The following is a 24,411-nucleotide window of genomic DNA, read 5'->3' as shown; positions in this document are numbered from 1 at the left end:
ATGAAGAAGATGTGTTGAGAAATTACTATAATTCAAGGGAGCACATGTTATTGTATAGGAGTACTATTATCACTAAGGTCCCTGAAGTTCCAGGAAAAGAGAGGTCATATCTTTATGCAGCATACAAACTGGATTACACTTCAAAAGATAAGTGAGATTTTGAGGGTCATAGAGAATATTATAAGTGGAGACAATGGCATTAGTTAGATCTAGTAAGGCCCAAGAGATGTCCAGAGCAATGGAAGTAATTAATTTAGTTGTAGGGTAGTTTATACATAGGAGGATGACAGGAGATTGTGTTTCTAAAACAGAAAGGAACAGGAAAAAAGAACTTCAATGATTTACTGAGGAATTTTAACTTTTAGAGTAGGCAAAAAATTGGTATAATGTGATGTTACATTAGAAAGGTTGATCTTACAGCTATAGAAAAGGTCGATTATGAGGGGCTGGCATGAGAATGAAGCAAGTGTGCCTGAGCTGGGAGAAGATGTGATAGTTTTATGGTATTATATTTGTCTCTTATTTTGTACTTCTTACCTATCTACTAAGATCATATATTTTCATGTATTATTTTGAATGTAGTCATTAGAAAACCAGACCATAGAAAGGAAAAACAGGTATGCAATATTAAAAAAAAATTATTTGGGTTAACAGATGATTATATGTAAAATAAAATTTAAAAGAAGGTTGGGCTGGGTGCGGTGGCTCATGCCTATAATCCCAGCACTTTGGGAGACCGAGGTGGGTGGGTCATGAGGTCAGGAGATCGAGATCATCCTGGCTAACATGGTGAAACCCGTCTTTACTGAAAATACAAAAAATTATCCAGGCGTGGTGGCAGGCACCTGTAGTCCCAGCTACTTGGGAGGCTGAGGCAGGAGAATCACTCAAACCAAGGAGATGGAGGTTGCAGTGCGCCAAGATCACACCGCTGCACTCCGGCCTGGGCAACACAGCAAGACACCAACTCAAAAAAAAAAAAAAAAAAAAAAAAAAAAAAAAAAAAAAAAAAAAAAGAAGGTTGATTTGGACTTCTGCATATTTTGATCTTACATATCTGGGAGAAAAATGGCAGAAATAGAAAAGTCAGATAAAGTATACTTGGCAGGAAAAAAAATTAAGACTTACTGAAACTGAGTACCTTAAGACATCTACACCAATATGTGCAACTTGAATTATGATTAGAAACTAGATGGTGAGAAGGGTTTTTAATAAAGACTTGGAAGTCTTCATTAAACAGCTTAACATCAAATGTATGAGACTATATTAAATTACTTAGTGACAGACATTTAAACAAATTTACTCATACATTTTTCTCCCAAGCTGCAAATACAAGTCTGCACATTGAAATAATATCTCATCCATTTGAACTACTCACATAAGAATTTGTGATAATTTGAAAGCAGCTATACCATCTGTAAAAAACAGAACTTGCCAAGTAAAGCCATAGGGTAATCAAATTTGTAGATGGGGGAAAGAAAGAATAAGCTACTCAGGAGATCAAATTGTTTTCAAATATTCAAACGTGTTAAAGTTAAGCAGTCATTAAAAGACAGAATTGTGTATCTTCTTCAATAGATTACAACCTTTCAGAGTTCAAGAACAACTTTTTTTATAGATATATATGGCATACCCGTTGAAATACACTGAGTAAAATAAGCGTGTTGGCTGAATATATGACTTACTATACTATTCAAATACTCCTTCCAACATATTCAAAAGAGCAAAACTGTGAAGTTCATCAGATGTGAGGTGGAGCACTGGCTATAGCACTTAGCAGATGTGTGACTTTGGAAAAAATATGTAAAATTAAGACAAAACCCTCTATTTTATAATGCATACTGATGGAAGTTCACTGTTCCCTTCAGTCTATTCTCAATTTACTCTTAAAGAAGATGTAGGTAGCTATGTATTGGTTAGGTTAAAATATACTGATTAAATCATCATGCAATTTAGTGGACCTCTTATTATTCTGAAAAAGACAGATAAGTTGGTGCCCATCCCGGAATACTTTTTGGCATATTTTCTCTTTTTAATGAGAGTCTGGAGAACAAGTCAAGTTTAGAGGTATTGCTGTTTTGAGAGCTGTACCTCCATAAGGTCACCTGGGATAGGCGTTGGGGGCAGCTCTAGTTCAGGTATTGGCAGAAAAACATGATTTATCTTTTAAGGTATGCTTTTTTTTTTTAGTTGGTTTCTTACTGACTGAATCATTTTCTGGACTGGTCATTTGTGCCACTGGAATTGCAGTAGTTTAGCTGAATGTTCCTGTGATCTGAGGGAAGGAAGGTTTGAAACAGACTGGTGGGCCACTTTTAGTTTCAGACCTTATGACTGCATCTAGTCTGAGCAAAAACAGTCATTTTAATTGTTCATATAAGAGACCATATTAGCATTTGTGGCTAGACTTCAAAGTAATATAAAATTACAAGGAGGCGGAATAGTGAAGTTACCATGATTTTACTAGGCCAGTAGTTTGAGATTTTTAACCTTCCAATCTCTGTATATTTGTGTATTCCAATCTCTGTATATTTAAGTATTCATCGGTTCTCTTTGCAATAAAGTAGTTTGTTACTTTAGTTTAGGTAATGATCTATATGCAAAAGCAAGTGTCATACCATCCACATCTAGTAGATATTCATAATTTATCTATAAAATATTTGTGCTCCATAAATATTTATTGAGTATCTTCTCCTTGTAAGTCAAAATGCTAAGAATTCTGAAGAATGCCAGAAGGAATTATATATACATTACCTTTAAGAAACTTTCAGTATGATGTGGGAGAAAAGTCATATAAATAATTCAACAAGATGAGGGAGAATAATATTTTAAAATTTGATAATGGCAATGACATTAACATATAGTAAGTGATAGTTTATTGATATTTAACATAAAAAATAATTAAGCTGTAAACACAAAGTTTGACATAAAGTCAGCCTAAGGAAGTAGAGATACTTACTAATCAATTGGAAATGAAGACTAGATTTGCAAAAGAGCAAAGTGTTAGCCTGGAGAAAGGTGAGAAGTATATGACATTAAAGACAGCAAACAAACAAATCTGTCAAAGTAAGAGCATAAATGGATAAGAGTGTAATAAGCATTTCCAACAAACTGTCAGATTCTTTAGCATTTATTCCTTTAAAAATATCTATTGATTCTTTAGCATTCATTCCTTTAATGTATACTTATTGAGCATCTACTATACATTTCAGCTACTGTGAGATTCTGCAGCAAACAAAATAGTCTAAAAATCTCTGTCCTCATGGAGCTTATAGTCTAATAGATGATATAAAACCAAGCAAATTTTTAAATATATAATATGTGGAGACAAGAATGTTGAAGAAAAATGAAGACATGTAAAAGGATGGAGGGCACTGAAATTGGAGATGAGAATTTCTAGTTTATACAGAAGGTTAGTGAAAAAAGTCCAAAGCTAGCATGACTCTGTGGAATGATGGGCACATGATAGAGAGTTGCTTTTTCTTTTTTTGCTGAACTTAGTCTCATATGTTTCCCCTTTCCTCAATAAAACCCATTACTTAATCCATGATGTAAAATATGTTATTCTCTGTGATATAAAAGACTACAGATTTTTTAAAAAGTCTGCAATATTCTCCTCCCTGTATCTTCAAAATGTGATTCTGCAGGTATTCTTATAAAGCTGTATTTTCTCCACTTCTTAATTCTGAGCTTGCTTTGACAACTGGAATATGGCAAAAATGGTATTGTGCCAGCTCTGACAACAGACCTCAAAAGGCCTAGCACCCTTTGGCTTATCATTTTAGTACCTTGTTTTTATGAGGCCATTCTTGAGAAGCCAACCCTAGGAGATCTAACAGTTTTACTAGAGAAACATGTACAAGCCCAGCCAAGATCAGCAAAACTGCTCAACCAAATTTAGACTTATAATTTTTTTAAATGGTGTTTTATGACACTAATTGACATAGTTTATTATGCAGGAAAAGATAACCCTTACTAAGTGTACATAAAAAATATCTTTGAGCTTTTCATTAAAGCAGGAATGAAAAACAGAGCAGCAGCTGGAGAAAGATGTGGAGCCAAGAGACTATTTTTTAAATATATATATAAGAAATTAGCAACCATAAAAAGGAACAAGATCATGTCCTTTGCATAGACATGGATGGAACTGAAAGCCATTATTCTCAGCAAACTAACGCAGGAACAAAAAACCAAACATCGCATGTTCTCACTTATAAGTGGGAGCTGAACAATGAGAACACATGGATACAGGAAAGGGAACAACGCACATTGGGGCCTGTTGGAGGGTGGGATCCAGGGATAGAGAGCATTAGGAAAAGTAGCTAATGATGTTGGGCTTAATGCGTAGGTGATGGGTTGATAGGTGCAGAGAACCACCATGGTACATGTTTACCTATGTAACAAACCTGCACATCTTTCACATGTACCCTGGAACTTAAAAATAATTTTTATATGATATTGAAAATAATAGATTAGCAAAGAGAATTACCAATATTAGCATATAGAAATATTAAAATATAAATTCCATAAGGAAAGGCGTTTTAAGGTTTTTTCCCATGATGTATTCCCATTATCTGGAGCAGTGTCTAGCATACAGTAAGTGCCAAATGATATTTTGTCCAATAATCAATGAATTCAAGATACAGGAACATAGACATCAACATCTTTGAATGAACGATCCAATAATACCTTAAATTCTACACATCAAATACCAAACTCCTATGGTTATCCACAAAATTCACTTCTTCTTGACTTTATTCATTTGTTATACTTCCATTTATGTGTTTGTTCAAAAATATGTATTTGTTAAGTGAATTCCATATGCCAGACACTGAGCTAACTGCTATAAATACAGCAGTGAAAAAAGAGACAAGCTTATTCTTTTCATGGAGCTTGCTGCCTTATAGTTAGTGGAAAATAAATTTTAAAAGGAAAAGAAATATTTAATTAGTTTCAATTATGACCGACGGCAGAAAGATCATAAAATATTTTATAGGGGAATCATGTAAGGCATTATTATTTTTTAGTTATGCCAACTAGAAATTTTTTTTCATTTTTATCTCATCTCCTATGCTTAGATTGAGAACTATTTATTTTATTCTCATTCTAGCTGCTTTATATCAGAAATCAGGCCTTCAGTATCTTTTTTTTGAACTATTTCAAAATCCTTCCAATAGTCTTTTTCCACCTAAATTTCTCTCTCTCTCTTTTTTTTTTTTTTTAGATCAAGTGTCTCCTGTGTCAAAAAACAAAAAATATAAACTTTCTATGGTTAAGCTAGGGCTCCAAAATGTCTTAAAAATTTTTTTTTTCCTTAAGTGCTTCTTTTTAACCTGTAGCTTAAGATGATTTAGAAACTCGTATTTTAACTCAGCCTTTCATACTTGAACTTAAATTAATATTGAACATTCACCATTTAGTAAATAACACACAATTAGCACAGTTCTATGCTTTTACTCAGCACAGTTTCCTCATTCTGAAAACTGCTTAACCTTTTAATTCTATGATCTCCTTGATGTCCAAGTTGATGTGATTATTTGGAATTGATAAGTGTTTCCTCTGAGCTTATTTTTAAGACTTAACTATAAAATATATTATGCTTTACTTTGCATTTTAAGGTTTGCAAATGCATTCAATCACTATATTTATGAATAATTAACTGATACATAGTAATTGTACATATTTCTGGAGTATATGTGGTATTTCATTACATATGTACAATGTTTAATAATCAAACCGTAGTAACTGGAATATCCATCACCCAAAACATTTATCATTGCTTTGTATTGGGAACATTCAAGTCCTCTTTTCTAGCTATTTTGAAACATACAATAAATTATAGTTAACTGTAGTCACCCAATGGTGCTGTGGAACTCTAGCCCCACCCCTTTTTCCCTCTACCCTTCCAAGCCTCTATAACTACTATTCTCCTCCCTATGAGTAGTACTATTCTACTTCTATGAGATCAGCTTTTTAATCTACCAGATGATGAGTGAAACCATGTGGTATTTCTGTTTCTGTATCTGGCTTTTTTTACAGAAAATTGAGCTATGCCATTTTGAGGTACTTATTGGCAAAAATGACAATTATATTTGAAAATACCTATCCTGGTCCACTCCAATTTATTGATTTTTAAATGAAAATTTAAAATAGCTAGCACTCAATTGTTCTTAGAAGTTTCAAGTATGTATTAATATAATATAATGTAAAATATTAAGAAATTCAGACTTAAATTAATAAGGTCAAAAGAACCAAGTTAAGCCGTCTACAGGGAACAACTTCCTGATGACAAAGAGGAGAGTAGTTTAGGTGATGCATCAGTCATCAGGATAGTGAAGTACGAGTGTGGCAAATGAAGAACATCAGTATTATTTATAATAATAAATATTCCCAAGGCTTTTCTTCCTGTTGACAAAGCATAATTCATCTCATTTAAGCATATATTCACTTCTACAAATACTATTTTTCCATAGTTTTGAAATTTTCAGCAGTAACTTTATCTTAGATAAAATGAGATGACAGATCTCATCATAACAGAAAAGAAAAAAATGAGAAATCCAAGTCATTTTCTTCAGCAAAAGACAAGTGGAAACAAATAATAATGCTAAAGAAGAAAGATACTTTAGATTAGCACAGGCTACTCATTCTCTGTTTTAGGCATGATTATAATTTACAGACTCTGACATCAGCTCACTTAATATGCAAAGATTATCATTTTGTCCAATTAGTATTGCTTTTACATCAAAGGCTGTTTCTGCACCTGCAAAGGGACAGCTGAATGTGGCTAAAAAGAACCCTGTACAGTGATGACTTTATATTCTCTTTTAAATTTCAGACTCTTAATGCTGAGTGCTTCCATACAATCTTGCCACATTTTTCTGAAGAGTCTTTTAACAATGCATCTCCTCACCTAAAATTTTAGTGTTTCCAGGATTAATCCTGGTGTGTTTTCTCTTCTCTACTTATGCCTGGCCTTTTATTATGCTATTTCATCTTTTGCCTTTAAATATCCTCTGTGGGAATATGCATATTTTCATATCCAATTCAAATGTCTTCTGACTACCAAATTATATACATGTGCTTTGCCTATTTAACATTGTGATCTGTATGTCTGTTAAATATTTCACATCCAACATGTCCAAACATGTCTTCCAAGACCGACGTTTTTCATAATCATCCTTGTATTATAAAATAAACATACCATCCTTCCAGCTCACCCGATACAAATTCCTTCTTGGTATTTTCTAGTCTCCGGCCATACCACCCTGAATGCGCCCGATCTCTTCTGTATTTTCTATTACATCCTACACCAGCAAATCTGTTGGCTGTCCTTTCAAAATATATCCATAAACTGTCCTGCATCCCTGGCACTGCTGCCCTCATGGTTGTAGCTACTATCTTTTTTTTACTAAAATTATTCCAAATCCTCACAACTGTTTGACATAGTTATGAATTTTATAACTGCATACCTCAGTCCTAAATCTGCTCTTCATTACCTGTGCAAATAGTCTAGACTGTTCAGGTATTTCTCCTTCACAGTGAGCACGATGTAAAGCTTTGTCAATAGAGGATGTTGGAGGAACCTGTAGGAAGAAGGAGACTTCCTTTCTTGATCCCCATATACTGTTTTCTTGCTTTTTCTTACTTCTATTTCATACTGTGACAGTGGTGTGGGGTGTGAGGAGGTCTACTGATAGTCTGTCAGCTATGTACCCGAATGCCTGGTGACCTCATAGTCATAGCCTGGGCCTGGTGACAACTTCATTGTTGCTCTTCTAACATGCACACTACATGTCCTAGGCCTTGCAGCTACCTAACCCTCTTTGCTTATTTCCCAACAACCTTGCTCCTTTGCATCTTAGGTTTTTTCCTGCTTGCTCAGTGACTGCAAAGCAGTCCTGGTACTGATGACCCACCTAACTTTTTGGCTGTCTAGTGAACGGCAACCACACCTTTTCCTATGAGGTTTCAATCGCATTTGGAAGAAGGGAGTTCCTCTTTCAAGTGTGCCCTTCCTTAGGTCTGCCCCTTAGCCTTACCCTTTAGCGTTTTCTTGACCTATGTTCATTCTCCTATCATTGATTCAGAGGTAATAATTCCTTATAGTAAATGGCCATGGTTCAAATGGCTATGTACTTTGTCTCCTCACTGGATTCAGACTGATGCTCTCACTACTTCTGCTGATTATTTCCCACAGTCTTTGCACTACACAGCAGCGAGAGGGATTCAGTTAAAGTTCTGACTTCAGCTTAGGTCATTCCTCAGATAGAAGTCCTCCAGTAGGATCTTATTTCTCTCGGAGTAAAAGCCGAAAAGGCATTTATTATTTGGTCACACACTAACCATGTGGCACTATACTGTACTTTTGTTCTGTCTGGTCCACCGGCTTCCTTGGCCTTCCTTGAAAACAACGTATCAAGAAGATGTCTTCTCATTTATTTAGTTTTATTGCATTTTAGGTTTTGGGGTACATGTGAAGAACATGCAAGATTGTTGCATAGGTACACACGTGGCAGTGTGATTTGCTGCCTTCCTCCCCATCACCTACATCTGGCATTTCTCCCCTTGCTATCTCTCCCCAGCTCCCCACCCCACACCGTCCCTCCCCTATTTCCCCCCAACTGACCCCAGTGTGTAGTGCTCCCCTCCCTGTGTCCATGTGTTCTCATTGTTCAACACCCGCCTATGAGTGAGAACATGCGGTATTTGATCTTCTGTCAGTTTGCTGAGAATGATGGTTTCCAGGTTCATCCATGTCCCTACAAAGGATACAAACTCATCATTTTTGATGGCTGCATAATATACCATGGTGTATATATGCCACATTTTCCCTAACCAGTCTATCATCGATGGGCATTTGGGTTGGTTCCAGGTCTTTGCTATTGTAAACAGTGCTGCAATGAACATTCATGTGCACGTGTCCTTATAGTAGAACGATTTTCTCCACATCCTCTCCAGCATCTGTTGTCTCCAGATTTTTTAATGCTCTCCATTCTATCTGGCGTGAGATGGTATCTCAATGTTGTTTTGATTTGCATTTCTCTGATGACCAGTGATGATGAGCATTTTTTCATATGTTTGTTGGCCTCATGTATGTCTTCTTTTGTAAAGTATCTGTTCATATCCTTTGCCCACTTTTGAATGGGCTTGTTAGTTTTTTTCTTGTAAATCTGTTATAGTACTTTGTAGATTCTGGATATCAGCCCTTTGTCAGATGGGTAAACTGCAAAAATTTTTTACCATTCTGTTGGTTGCCGATTCACTCTAATGACTGTTTCTTTTGCTGTGCAGAAGCTGTGGAGTTTGATTTGGTCCCATTTGTCTATTTTGGCTTTTGTTGTCAATGCTTTTGGTGTTTTGGTCATGAAGTCCTTGCCTACACCTATGTCCTGAATGGCTTTGCCTAGATTTTCTTCTAGGGTTTTTATGGTGTTAGGTCTTATGTTTAAGTCGTTAATCCATCTGGAGTTAATTTTAGTGAAAGGTGTCAGGAAGGGGTCCAGTTTCTGCTTTCTGAACATGGCTAGCCAGTTTTCCCAACACCATTTATTAAACAGGGAATCCTTTCCCCATTGCTTGTTTTTGTCTGGTTTGTCAAATATCAGATGGTTGTAGATATGTCGCGTTGTGTCCGAGACCTCTGTTCTGTTCCATTGGTCTATATCTCTGTTTTGGTACCAGTACCATGAAAATGGAAATATTTTATTCTGTGATGAGTTGGGTAGTAATGGCCAGAGATCTTGTTCCTTTTTTTTTTTTTTTTTTTTTTTTTTTTTTTTTTTTTTAGGGGTTTTTAGAGATGGGGTCTTACTATGTTGCCCAGGCTGGTCTCAAACTCCTGGGCTCCAGCAATCCTCCCACCTTGGCCTGGCAAAATGCTAGAATTACAGGCTCGAGTCATCCTGGCTGGCCAATGATCTTTTTTCTTTCATATTCTGCTTGCTTTGTGTGTGTGCATGTATGTATGTGTGTGTATGTGTGTGTGTATTTCATTACATGTACAGTTGGTCCTTGTACAATGTGAGGTCTAGGAATGCCAACCCCTATGCAGTGGAAAATCTGAGTATGGCTTTTGACTCACCCAAAACTTTACTAATAGCCTCCTATTGATTGGCAGCCTTTCAGATAACATAAACATTTCATTAATACATATTCTGTGTGTTATATGTACTACATCCTGTATTATTATAATAAAGTAACTCAAGATACAAAAAGTTAAGAAAATCATAAGAAAGGGAAAATATATTTACTATTTAGTAAATGGAAGTGGATTATCATAAAGGTATTCATCCTTGTTTTCTTCACATTTAGTGGGGTGAGGAGGAGGAGGAAGAGGGAGGTTGTTCTAATTGTCCCCAGGGTTGCAAAAGTGGAAGAAAATCCACGTATAACTGAACCTACAATTTCAAACCTGCATGGTTCAAGGGTCAATTAGATACTTACATACACACAAACACATACACACGCAATATTCCAGATATATGTACATAAATGTTATCTGCCATTTTCTTGCTTTTATTGTCACTTTTATGCTCTTAATAATATACTTTGTAGAACAGAACATTCTAATGTTGATAAAGTGCAATTCACCATTTGTCTTTACTTTGTGATATGCGCGTGTGTGTGTTCGCATACCCTATTAAGATATCTTTGCCTAACCAATGACCGTAAGAATTTTCTACTATTTCAGGGCTGGGCGTGGTGGCTCACGCCTGTAATCCAAGCACTTTGGAAGCCAAAGCGGGTGGATCACCTGAGGTCAGGAGTTCAAGACCAGCCTGACAAACATGATGAAACCCTGTCTTAAAAAAAAAAAAAAAAAAAAAAAAGAATTTTCTACTATTTCTTCTTCTCTTACCATTTTAGCTTTTATCTTTCGATATGTGATCCATTTGTAGGTGAGTTTAATTATACAACAATGAGATTAAAGCATTAATATTCACTTTTTCCCCATTTTTGGATATCCAGAAGTTACTGCTTAAAATTTCTTGGAAACTTGATGAAAAATCAATTGACCATATATGTGTATATCTAATTGTTTATTGTTTGTAATGTTTATTTGATCCATACATTTAATCTCATACCACACTATACACTCTGTGGGTAACTTTATGTTTATAGAAAACCTTGAAATCAGTTAGCATAAACCCCGTAATTATGTTGGTCAAATTCTTTCAGCTCTGGTCATAAGAGTACTTTCAGATTTCCTCTTGTGTAATCTGAACATGCTCTTATCCTTTTCTGACCTCTTTCTTACTTTATTCCTAGTATCACAGAAGACCTATGTCCATCTTATATATTCCTCCCCCAGCTATGAAATCAACAACCGCCTTAAGGAACTCTAGTTCCTTCTGTTGAAGAATTGTGTATAAAGGCCAGAATCAAGGCACTACATGTAATTATTGCTACTGGACTGTCATAGATTTTAGGCTTTCTCAGCAGACAGACAGAGTGACAGAGTAGGTGTAGACACAAAAACATATATGTATGTAATACACATGCACACAAAGTTTAGTCTATTTTTATCTGTTTATATAGTTTAAAAACCTTGAATTCATACTAATTTTAATTCTAATTCAACACCACAGAATTATTCTTACTTTTTACATTCTTGATGTGTTACTTCTTTCTTCTATAGAGAGAAACCCAATTATCATTTTCTAAATTTACTTATTTGTTTAACCCAGTGAACACCTACAGTAGCTACAGAACTGCTAACCAGTACCCTGCATGGAAAAAAATAAGAAAACTAACTAGCTAGGTAGTTGCTTCCTTAGAGTTTTCTATGTATATAACAGCTAACTTATATAGATTTATTTTTTTCTATCTAATCTGTACATGTTTTTCCATGCTTTACTGACCTATCTAGTATTTCTAAATGATGTTGCATAAGAGTGATGGGAGATGACATCTTTTTTCCTCTTTCTTATTTCCAATCCTAGAAGAAAACAGTATAGTCTAGCACCAGTAAGTATGTTAGTATGGCAGTTGTTTTATCTGTCTGACTGATGCCCATCTTGAAGTTAAATAAGATCCCTTTTGCTGACTGTTCTTATTATGAATGACTGCTAAATTTTGTCAAATACTTTATCTGAGAAGAGAATCATATATTTTCTGCTCTAGTCTGTTAGTGTGATAAATTATACTTATAATCAAATAGTTAATGAGGTTCTCATTCCTAAAATAAGTAACACTTGATAAGGATGTGTTATCCTTTTTACTGTATTGCTGGTTCAGTATGTTAATTTTTTCCTTAGAATTTTTGTGTTGTTATTCATGAATGATTATACTAGTCTGTAGTATTATTTTTGGCAGTGTCTTTGTTTTGTTTTGGTATTAGAATCATGCTGGACCCCAGAAAATGAGTGGGGAAGTGTTCTATTCTCTTTGTAATTCTGGAAAATATTGTGTAGATTTGGTGTTATTTCCTAATTAAAATTTGGTAGAATTAGACCTTGAAACTATCTGTGGCTAGAATTTTTTGAGTGCTTTTAAAAATATAAAATCAATTTTTTAGTAGCCATAAAATTATGTTTCATTTATTTGTACTTGAGTGCGTTTTGCAGTTTGTGTCTTTCAGGAAACTGGTCCATTGCACCTAAAATTTCAAATTTGTGGGCATGAAGAGTTTTCTTTTTCTGTATTCTCTTATTAACTTGTGAATGCCAGTGGAATAAGTGATGTGTCCTCTTTAATTCCAGACATTTCAATTTCTTTTATTTCTATTTCATGCTTAGTGAGCTAGCCTGGAAATTTATCAATTATATTTATGTTTTAAAATACATATTGCTTTTGATTTCATTGATTTTAATGGCTATTCTTTCAATTTTATTGATTTTTACACTGCATTTTAATATTTTCTTCCTTCTACTTTCCTGAGGTTTATTTCATGCTTGTTTTTCTAGTTTCTTAAGATGAAGTACAGATTGCTAATTTTTTAATTGTTTCTTCTATTGTAAGTCAATATGTACATTTTTTTTTTATAAAGTATTGCTTTAACTGCACACTACAATTTAGGCATGACATGTTTTTATTTTCATTCAGTTAAAATTATGTTTAGCTTTCTCTTCTAGCCTACTCTTTAACCCATTTGTTATTTTACAGAAAGGAATTAATATAGCAGGATTTAGAGTACTATTCTTTAAAAAAGCTGCTTGTAAGGTAAGACTTGGCTGATGTTTGAGAACTTGGATTTTGGAAGTCTCCACTATATCCTAATTGATAATGGTGGCTCATTGTGCCTATTTTTTAAATAAAAGCAATGTGGATTGTGCTAAATACTTACTTTGAGAGCCTGGGATTTGTGGACATTGTAGACAGAATATGCTTATGTGATTGACCTTTCAATAAAAACCTTGGCTCTGAATTTCTAATGAGCATTTCTGGTAAACAACATTTTAAACAATTTAACCCTATGGAATTAAATATATTCTGTCTGACTTACTTGGGAGAGAACTCTTGGATGCTTATGCCTAGTTTTTTTGGCCTTCAACTCACATACCTTTTCCTTTTTTTAATTTTAATTTGTATCATTTCACTATGATAAATTACAGCCAAAGTTGGTCTATATGCTAAGAATGTGAGTTTTCATAGCAAATCACCAAACCTGTGGATATCTTGGGAAGACCAAATATGGGTATTTAAAAGTTTCTCATATCTAGGTCACACTGATGCAAGAGGTGGGCTTTCAGGGCCTCAAGCAGCTCAGCCTTTCTGGCTTTTCAGGGTACAACCCCACTGCTAGTATCAATTTACTGTATTAGTCTGTATACTGCTAATAAAGATACACCCAAAACAGGGTAATTTATAAAGGAAAGAAGTTTAATTGACTCATAGTTCAGCATAGCTGGGGAGGCCTCAGGAAATTTACAATCATCATGGCAGAAGGGGAGGCAAACAAGTTTTCTTTACGTGGCAGCAGCAAGAAGAAGTGCCAAGCAAAGGGTGAAAAGCCCCTTATTTAACCATCACATGTTGTGAGAGCTCACTGTCATGAGAACAGCAGCATGGGGATAACCACTCCCATGTTTCAGTATAATTCAAGATGAGACTTGTGTGTGGACACAGCCAAAATGTATCAGCCATACAACATCTTAGTTGAGATATATACTAGGCTTGCCCACTGTGGGTCTTAGCTTGCTTTTGATTTTACAGGCTAATAGGTGGAAGGGACTTGCCTTGTCTCAGATGAGACTGTGGACTTTGACTTTTGGATTAATGCTGGAATGAGGTCAGATTTCAGGGGACTGTTGGGAAGGCACGATTCTGTTTTGAAATGTGAGGACATGAGATTTGGAAGGTGCCAGGGGCAGAATTATATGGTTTGCCTGTGTTCCCACCCAAACCTCATCATGAACTGTGGTCCCATAATCCCCACATGTCAAGGAAAGGACCTGGTGGGAGGTAACTGAATAGTGGGGGTGGTTACCTCTATGCTGTTCTTCTTGTGATAGTGAGTTCTCATGAGATCTGATGGTTTTATAAGGGTGTACTTTAAACCTTAGAGCAACAATTAACACATTGTAAAAAGGTTTATAAAATAGGTTAATAGTAAAGATAAAATAAAATAATGAAAAGTGTTTCATTTAAATAAGGCAGAAAAATAAAAATAAATAATGGATGTATCATATAGAAAAGAGGTGGCAAATTGATAGATTTTACTGTCATACAAATAATCTCACCTTTATATAGTTCTGAGATGCCATATTTATCTATACTTTAAAATGCTTTTATATGTATATAATTAAATAATATTTAATATTTGGTTCTTATAAACAGCATACATTTGAGTCTGACCTAGGTATCTTATATTTTCTAACATCCATGAAATCATGGTAGACAAATATGTGAGCTTACAACTAGCATAGAATCTCAAACTCTTCATAGCTTCCTTCTCTCCAATAATATGCCCTGAAATTCTAGCTGCTTCATGCTCCCTGAACACTGGTTACTATCTTTTTACCTTAATGAGCCCACCATTATCTTCCTGGTTTTTCCTTTTCTGTATTACAGCCCAGAAAATGCCTTGATGTAGACAGCTGGTGTGATTATACAGCTGGTCTCCTGTTTGCCATCACCCAGGCTCAGAGCCCGGCATCCTTGTTATCTTTGGTCTAAAAATTATGAAATCATTATTTCATTTTATTTTCTACAGTTTTCTACTTTTTCAATGTTAGAGCGATAGATGTAGGACCTGCTGCTTTTTATGACTACTATTTCATGACATGACTAGAACAGTCAAACTTTACCTCCACCTACCCCTCTTGATTTTTATATAATTTTATTAAACGTATATTTTAAACATTTCAAGACATTAAAATTATTGTTTTGTACAGTTAATATTTATTCACATATTTACCTATCTCGTTACTTTTGTTGAATTTCTATTACTTTTTGCATTCTCATGTACAAAGTAGGAATTTTAGAAAAAATAGGAAGGATAGAAGGAAGATGAGTAATGGAAGAAACAAAAGGAAAAAGGCATATTCTTCTAATTTTTACTCTATATAACTCAAATTTTACCAAAAATTATACAAGTGGAATTTTAAGCAAAAGTATTGTTGGTGAAATTTTATAAATATTTACCTTTGAAATTAGTGATTTTGAAGTTAACCACATCATCAATGGTTTGGGCTTACTGTAAATATTGAAAGAAGTCATTCCTACAAGTGAGTTAAACATATGGAAAAATTATCCAAAAACACATAGCTATAATTCTATACCTAGAAAACCCTAAAGACTGCCAAAGTCTCCTGGAACTGGCAAATGACTTCAGTAAAGTTCAAGATACAGAATCAATATACAAAAATTGGTAGCAGTTCTATACACCAATAACATTCAAACTGAGAGCCGAATCAAGAATGCAGTCCCATTTACAGGGACCACACGCACACAAAAGCACCTAGCAATACATCTAGCCAATGAGGTGAAAAATCTTATTAAAGAGAACTACAAAACTCTCCTGAAAGAGTCATAGATGACACAAACAAATGGAAAAACTTTTCATGCTCATGGATTGGAAGAATTAATATTGTTAAAATGGCCATACACCCCAGTGTATAGTGCTCCCCTCCCTGTGTCCATGTGTTCTCANAAAAAAAAAAAAAAAAAAAAAAAATTGGCCATACACTTAAAGCAATCTTCATATTCAATGTTATTCTTGTCAAACTACCAACATCATTTTTCGTAGAGTGGAATAAACATTCTAAAATTCATATGGAACCAAAACAAGCACACATAACCAAAGGAAATTCTAAGCATAATGGACAAAGCTGGAGGCATCATACTACCTGACTTCAAATCATACTATAGAGCTATAGCAACCAAAACAGCATGGTATTGATACAGCAACAGAAACATAGACCAAGGGAACCGAATGAAGAACCTAGAAAAGAAGCCACACAGCTACAGCCATCTGATCTTTGACAAAGTTGTCAAAAGTAAGCGATGGGAAAAGGACTTCCTATTCAATAAATGATGCTGGAACAACTGGCTAGTCATATATAGAAAAATAAAACTCAACCCCTACCAATCACCATATACAAAACAAACTCAAGATGGATTACATATTTAAATGTAAGACTGCAAACTAAAAATGCTAGAAGAAAACCTAAGAAACACCATTCTGAATATCAGCCTTGATGAATAATATATGACTAAGTCCTCAGAAACAATGGAAACAAACCCAAAAATTAACAAGTGTGACCTAATTAAACTAAAGAGCTTCTTAATGGCTATCTTCTCTCTCCCTCTCTCTCTCTCCCTCTCTCTCTCTCAGCACTAAACAGACAACCTAAAGAATGGGAGAAAATATTCACAGACTATATATCTCACAAGGCCTAATATCTAAAATCTATAAGGTACTTCAACAACTCAGCAAGTAAAACACAAACAGCCCCATTAAAAAGTTGGATAAGATATGCCAACAGTGAACAATGTGAAAAGAAAATTAAAAAGTCATCCATTTACAAATAGCCACACATAAAATTAAATATCTAGAAATTAACCAAAATGAAAGATCTCTATAATGAAAACTATAAAACACTGATGAAAGAAGTTGAAGAGGAGACAAAATGTAAAAGGATTTCCTATTAATGAATTGGAAGAGTCAATATTGTTAAAATGCCCATACTATGCAAAGCAATCCACAGGTCCAATGCAATTTCTATCAAAGTACCAATGATATTCTCCACAGAAATAGAAAAAAAATCCTAAAATTTATATGGAACCACAGAAGACCCAAAAGCAAAAGGTATCCTAAGCAAAAAGAATAAAACTGGAGTTATCACATTACCTGATTTCAAATTATACTACAGAGCTATAGGTAACTAATACAGTATAATCCTGGCACAAAAATAGACATATGGACCAGTGAAACAGAATAGAAAACCTAGAAACAAATCTTTACACATACAGTGAACTTATTTTTGACAAAGATGCCAAGAACATACACTGGGGAAATACAGTCTATTCAATAAATGGAGCTGGGTCAACTGGATATCCATATGTAGAACAGTGAAACTAGACTCCTATTTCTCACCATATATAAAAATAATATAAAAATATATTAAAGACTTACAGCTAAGACTGCAAACTAGGAAACTGCTACAGGAAAACATTAGTGAAAATTTCCAGGACATTGGTGTAGGCAAAAATGTCTTGAGCAATACCCCACAAACACATGCAACTAAAGCAAACATGGACAAATGGGATAATATTGGGTTAAAAAGCTTCTGCACACCAAAGAATACAATCAACAAAGTGAAGAGACATCCTACAGAATGTTAGAAAATATTTTCAAACTACCCCTCTGACAAGGGATTAATTACCAGAATATACATGGAATTCAAACAACTCTATAGAAAAAAATCTGATAATCTAATCAAAATGGGCAAATGATCTGAGTAGATATTTCTCAAAAGAAGACACAGAAATGGCAAACAGACATATGAAAAGGTGCTCCAGATTACTGAACCTCAGAGAAACGAAAATCAAAACTATAATATCATCTTATCCCTGTTAATTGGCTTATATCTGAAAGACAGGCAATGACAAATGCTGACGAGGATATAGAGAAAAATGAACCCCTGTACACTGTTGGTTGGAATGTATATTATTACAACCACTGTGTAGAACAGTTTCACTATTTCTCCAAAACCTAAAAATTGAATTACCATATGATTTAGTGATCCCACTGCTAGATATATGCCCAAAAGAATCAGTATATTGAAGAGATATCGAACTTATATATTTGTTGCAGCACTGTTTACAATAACTGAGATTTGGAGGCAATTTAAGTGTCCATCAACAGATAGATAAATAAAATGTGATGCATATATACAATGGAGTAATAGTCATAAAAGGAATGAGATCCAATTATTTGCAATGACATGGATGTAACTGGAGATCATTATGTTGAGTGAAATAAACCAGGGAATAGAAAGACAAACGTCTAATACTCTCCCTTATTTGTGGGATCTAAAAATCAAAACAGTTGAATTCATAGATGTAGAGAATGGAGGAATGATTACCAAAAGCTGGGAAGGGTAACAAGGGGTGGGTGGGGAGGTGGAGATGGTTAATGGGTACAAAAAGTAGAAAGAATGAATAAGACCTGCTATTTGATAGCACAATGGAGTGACTATAGTCAACAATAACTTAATTGTACATTTTACAATAACTTAAAGAGTGTAATAGGATTTTTTGTAATACCAAGAAAAAATACTTGAGGGGATAGATATCTTATTTTTCATGATGTACTTATTTCATATTGCATGCCTATATTAAAAATCTCAGGGACCTCATAAATATATACAGCTACTGTCTATTCACAAATACTTTTTTAAATAAATAAATAGTATTTTACCAAACTCCCAAAAAGTGGCCAAAGCTCATGAGCTGATACCTCTCAAAAGAAGACATGCAAGCAGCCAACAAACATGTGAAAAAATGTTTAACATCAGTAATAATCAGAAAAATGCAATTAAAAACCATAATGAGATACTACCTCACACCACTCAGAATGGCTATTAAAATCAAAACAAATACATGCTGTTGAGGCTGTGGAGAAAAGGGAATGCTTACACACTGACGGTGAGAATATAAATTAGTTTTGACTCTGTGAAAAGCAGTTTGGAGCTTTCTCAAATAACTTACCACAGAACTAGCATTTGACCCAGCAATTCCATCACTGGGTATATACTCACAGGAAAATAAATCATTCTGCCAAAAGGATACATGTACTCCTGTATTTATTCCAACACTATTCACGATAGCAAAGATACAAATCCAACCCAGATACCCATTAATGGTGGACTGGAGAAAGAAAATATAGTACATATACATCAGGGAGGACTCCGCTGCAGTAACAAAGAATAAAATCCTGTCTTTTGCAGCAATATGGATGCAATGGGAGGCTATAATCCTCAGTGAATTAAGGCAGGAACAGAAAACCAAATACCAAATGTTCTCACTTCTAAGTGTGAGCTAATCATTGAGTACTCATGAATATAAAGATGGTAACAGCAGACACTGAGGACTACTAGAGAGGGAGTCAAGGGATGAAAAACTATCTGTTAGGAGCCATGCTCATTTCCTGGCTGTTGGGTTCAACTGTATCCCAAACCTTAGCATCATGCAATATATCCATGTAAGTAACCTGCACATGCACTCCCTAATCTAAATAAAAGTTAAAATTATTTAAAAAGCATTCCCCTCACCACCACTTAAAAATAAAAAGCTTAGTTTCACTTATCTATAATGTGTTAAATGAGGTCATATAGAGGCAATATATTAGGCTTGATCACTTTTCAAGGGGAATGCCAGGTCCAGTAATATGTTTAACATATAAAGAATCTGCTCATTAAACTGTGTTACTGAGACTGCTTTGTGTTTTATATATATTATATATATAACATATTATAAATAATATATATATTATATATATTATATATGTATAACATATATTTGTAAATATATATAAATTACATATATTTATAATATAAATATATTTTTATATGTTATATAAAATATATAATTATATGAATATAAATATATACTATATTATACTATAATAAATATATATTTTATAATATATTATAATATATAAATATAATTTACATATTTATATATTATATAAATATTATAAATATAAATATATAAAATTTTATATATTATATATTTTAATATATTTATATAAATTATAAAAATATGTTATATAAATATAATTATATATAAATAATATATATTTAATATATATTATTTATATAATATACAAATATATAAATATATATAATATATAAATATGTATAATTATACATTATTTATATATAATTTATATATATAATATATATTTATANTTGTGAGACAGTCTTGCTCTGTCACCCAAGCTGGAGGACAGTGGATAGTGGCATGACCACGACTTCCTGCAACCTTGACCTCCCTGAGATCAGGAGATTCTCCCACCTCAGCCTCCAGAGTAGCTGGGACTACAGGTGCACACCATCATGCCCAGCTAATTTTCTGTATTTTGTGTAGAGATGGGGTTTCACTATGTTGCCCAGGCTGGTCTCGAATTCCTGGGCTCAAGCGATCTGCCTGCCTCAGCCTCCCAAAGTGCTGGGATTTCAGGCATGAGCCACTGTGGCCAGCATTGTACCAATTTTTTTAAATTAAAAAAATTTTTAAGTTTTTTACTGTTAATTATGAACATGTTTCAGTATATACCACATTAGACAGAATAGTATAAAGGACCTCATGCACCCATCATTCCGCCTCCATAGCTATCAACATTCTGTTATTCTTTTTTCAATTCTGTCCAGCTATACCACTTTTTTGGAGGTATCCGATAGTACTGGAATATTTTTAGGTGAATTCCAGACTCTTCTTTTCCTTTTATCCATTAATTCTTCAGTGTATTTCTGTAGCAGATAAAGACTTTTTTTTTTTTTAACATAACCTCAGTGCCATCACTATACCCAACATTAACTATAATTCCTTAATATTAATTATCAAATTCTCAGTCCATGCTCAGTTCTCCACAGTAGTCTCAAAATGTCTTTTTTGCATTTGGTTTATTCAAATCAGGATTCAAAATGATCCATACATTGTGTTTGGTTGTGATGTCTCTTTTAATTTGTAATAGCCCCCTCCATTATTTTCGTGTCATTTATTGATTGAGGAAAGTCTATCATTCCTCCTGCAGAATTTCCCACTTTCTGGATTTGACTGATTATAGCTTTGCAGTACTCTTTTAAACATGTTTCCCCATCGCTCTTATTTTCTGTCAGCTGATGGTTAGAAGTTTGATTAGATTCAATTTTTTTTTTTTTTTGCAAGAATTTTCCACAGGTGGTGGGACGTTATGCCTGGCTGTTTCACTTTTAGGTAAGGCTGATCAGTGGGTTCAAGTGTGGTCAGCCTGATCCATCCACTATAAAGTCCTCCATTAACATCTTATTTAATGGCTGCGGCATGCAATTTGGTCATCTCCTGGTTCTACTCTTTCACAGTGATTTTCTAGTTCTGTCTTTCCTCCTGCATTTATCAGCTATGATTTTTTGATAGAGAAGAAATTTTCTTTTATAAAATATTTGGTTACCAAGAAATACAGTCTGTACAGGAAAGGCAAGATAAAAGCTTTAGTCTTTCCTTTTGTTTATCATTTTCATATTTGTCAGAATGATTGATACCCTAGTATTTCCCAAAGATGACTGATGGAGTTTTCTTTCTTATGGGAGAGGGGCTTTATGAGCTCATAGATTTTAACATACTTGATGTGTTTTAATCTATTGCAGCTGTTACCTTTTTTCATGTTCAAATCTGTCCCTCCTTGGCCAATGGGGACCACTTCAAGTTGGCTTCTCTGTTTTTTTACAGAACTCATAGTCTCCATGATTTTCTTGCGGTCAGGCATGGCAAGGTGTTCCAGGCTCATCTTTTACTGCAGATCTGTAAGTAGCCATTTCTCCAAGGAACGCTGATTCTGTTTAGTGGGTAATGGTCCTTAGAGATGACATCTGGGTTCTAGGGGTGATCATTGCTCATCAATCCTGAACACTTTCATTGGATAGAGCTAGGATATATGCACTATTTTAAAGTAGAAAGAGTAAATTATGAGTTTATATACTTTTATGTCCAATTCAAATAAATATTATATTTTTATGTACTTTGGTTTTATATTTTTATTCCTTTTTACTTATGCTGAAAAGCTTGTCTCCTAATGATATTAACATAGTTATGTATTTTCTCTCTTTCTCTTTCTCCAAATTAGTACAAAATACCAGTATTGCAACTTGCATAATAATACTGAAGGCAATAAAAATTTCTTTTTTTTATTATTATACTTTAAGTTCTAGGGTACATGTGTAGAACATGCAAGATCATTGCATAGGTACATACACGGCCATGTGGTTTGTTGCCTCCATCCCCCTGTCACCTATATCTGACATTTCTCCCCATGTTATCCCTCCCCAATTCCCTATACCCTGCTGTCCCTCCCCTATTCCCCCCAACAGACCCCAGTGTGTGATGCTCCCCTCCCTGTGTCCTCATTGTTCAACACCTGCCTATGAGTGAGCACATGCAGTGTTTGATTTTCTGCTCCTGTGTCAGTTTGCTGAGAATGATGGTTTCTCAAGACCACTGGTGATTTTATTCTGCTTTTGTGTTAGGATCTCCCTCTGCCACTAAGGCTAGACTGCAGTGGCCTAATCACGGCTCACTGCAGACTCAACCTCCTGAACTCAAGCAATCCTTCTGCCTTAGCCTCCTGAGTAGTTAGATATGGCAGGCACATGCCACTATCCCCAGCTAATTAAAAAAATAAAATTGTAGAAATGAGTTCTTACTATGATGCCAGCCTGGCCTTGAACTTTTGGCCTTATGCAGTCCTCCTACCTAGGTCTCCCAAAGTGCTAGAATTACAGGTATGAGCTACTGTACCCAACCTATGATCCGATTTAACAACAATGGAAAAACAGTAGGAAAACCTGACAAAACGTATCAGAGCTATATCAATGATGCAGTAAGTAATATAAGTAAAAAATCATATTTACTCAGTATCATGCACAATTAAGATTCTTGGCAATATATTGATTTCTTGCAACAAATATGGTATAATCATGCTAATCTAAAATAGTTTTATAACAAGATACATTAATACCTGATAGTTTCACATGAATTATACATGCAATTACAAATAACTATTTTGATTTTGATTGTAACTTCTACTTAATTGATTTCTTAAATTGGGAATTTAAAAACTAGTTCATTTTGGAGAGGCTGTAGTTGAGCAGATAATTTTAAATTCCAAGTGTTGGCTTCAACAGAGACTTTGTAAATACATTTTTATTGTTACAAGGAAAAGAGGAAAAGCATCTTCTGCATTATAAGGATATTTGTAGCATAACCTAAAAACAGACACAAAACCGAAACAAAACCCCATTTCACTATTGTTCTTTCATACCTGTTATTGTCTTTAATAGAGGAATTTTAAAATAATAATGAAATAATTGAGAACACTTTAAACAGTTCCTACTACTCATCTATCTTTCATAAAGAATAGACTCATTGGACACAGACTAAAATGGCTAATTTAATAATTATCTACATTTCCCTAGTGCATAAATTAATCTTTAGAAGTAAGTCAGAACCTTGAAAGTAACAAACTCTCAGGTCCACTGAGATCTCTTTTTATAAACTATTGTTGTATTATTAAAAGATGCATGGAAGACCCAAAGAATTAATTTAACCTTCAATATGTCATAGCTGCTCCTGAGAATATACACATTGATTAGTGGAATATGACTGACAATAAGTAATTTCTTATTTTCTGGTTTCCACCAACTATTCTAGCTTAAACAATTGTGCTCTAGCATCCTTCCTAGAGTTGTCTTCATATTAAAATTTGACTCTCTTAGCTTTCTTAAGTTATATTAAAAATGCTATTTATTTTGTCATATGCTTAAAATGCTTGACAAAGAGAATATTAGATTAGAATGCTAAGATGACTTCGGTTTTGTTTGTCTAGGTCTTTTTGTTATATAATTAACTCCAATTAATTAAGGACATTTGGTGTTTATGCGATAAACCAAAAAGACTACGATACACAGCTTCTTCTGGTATCTTAAATAATATCCACTCCTTATTTGATCATGTCAAGACAAAAAAAAGTATAGTCCTAAAATCATATTCTATTCCTGATTTGCTAAAATAGTTTAAAGACTATAAACTTTGGGTAAACCAGATAATTTAGATGAATGTACATGCATGTACCCAGAACCACTTTGTTGAATTTCTGCAACTACAGCAAGACAAATAGGAGGTATCATTGTCTTTTGGATTATTATGGCTTCATGATTTAAAGAACAAAGGCAAGGCATGGATTTTAGCAGAAAGAGAATTGTGCTTTCA

This window comes from Cebus imitator, unplaced genomic scaffold (genome assembly GCF_001604975.1).
Source record: "Cebus imitator isolate Cc_AM_T3 unplaced genomic scaffold, Cebus_imitator-1.0 Scaffold321, whole genome shotgun sequence".
Classification (NCBI taxonomy): Eukaryota; Metazoa; Chordata; class Mammalia; order Primates; family Cebidae; genus Cebus; species Cebus imitator.
The sequence above is the reverse complement of the archived record's forward strand: the minus strand, read 5'-3'. Positions refer to the sequence as shown.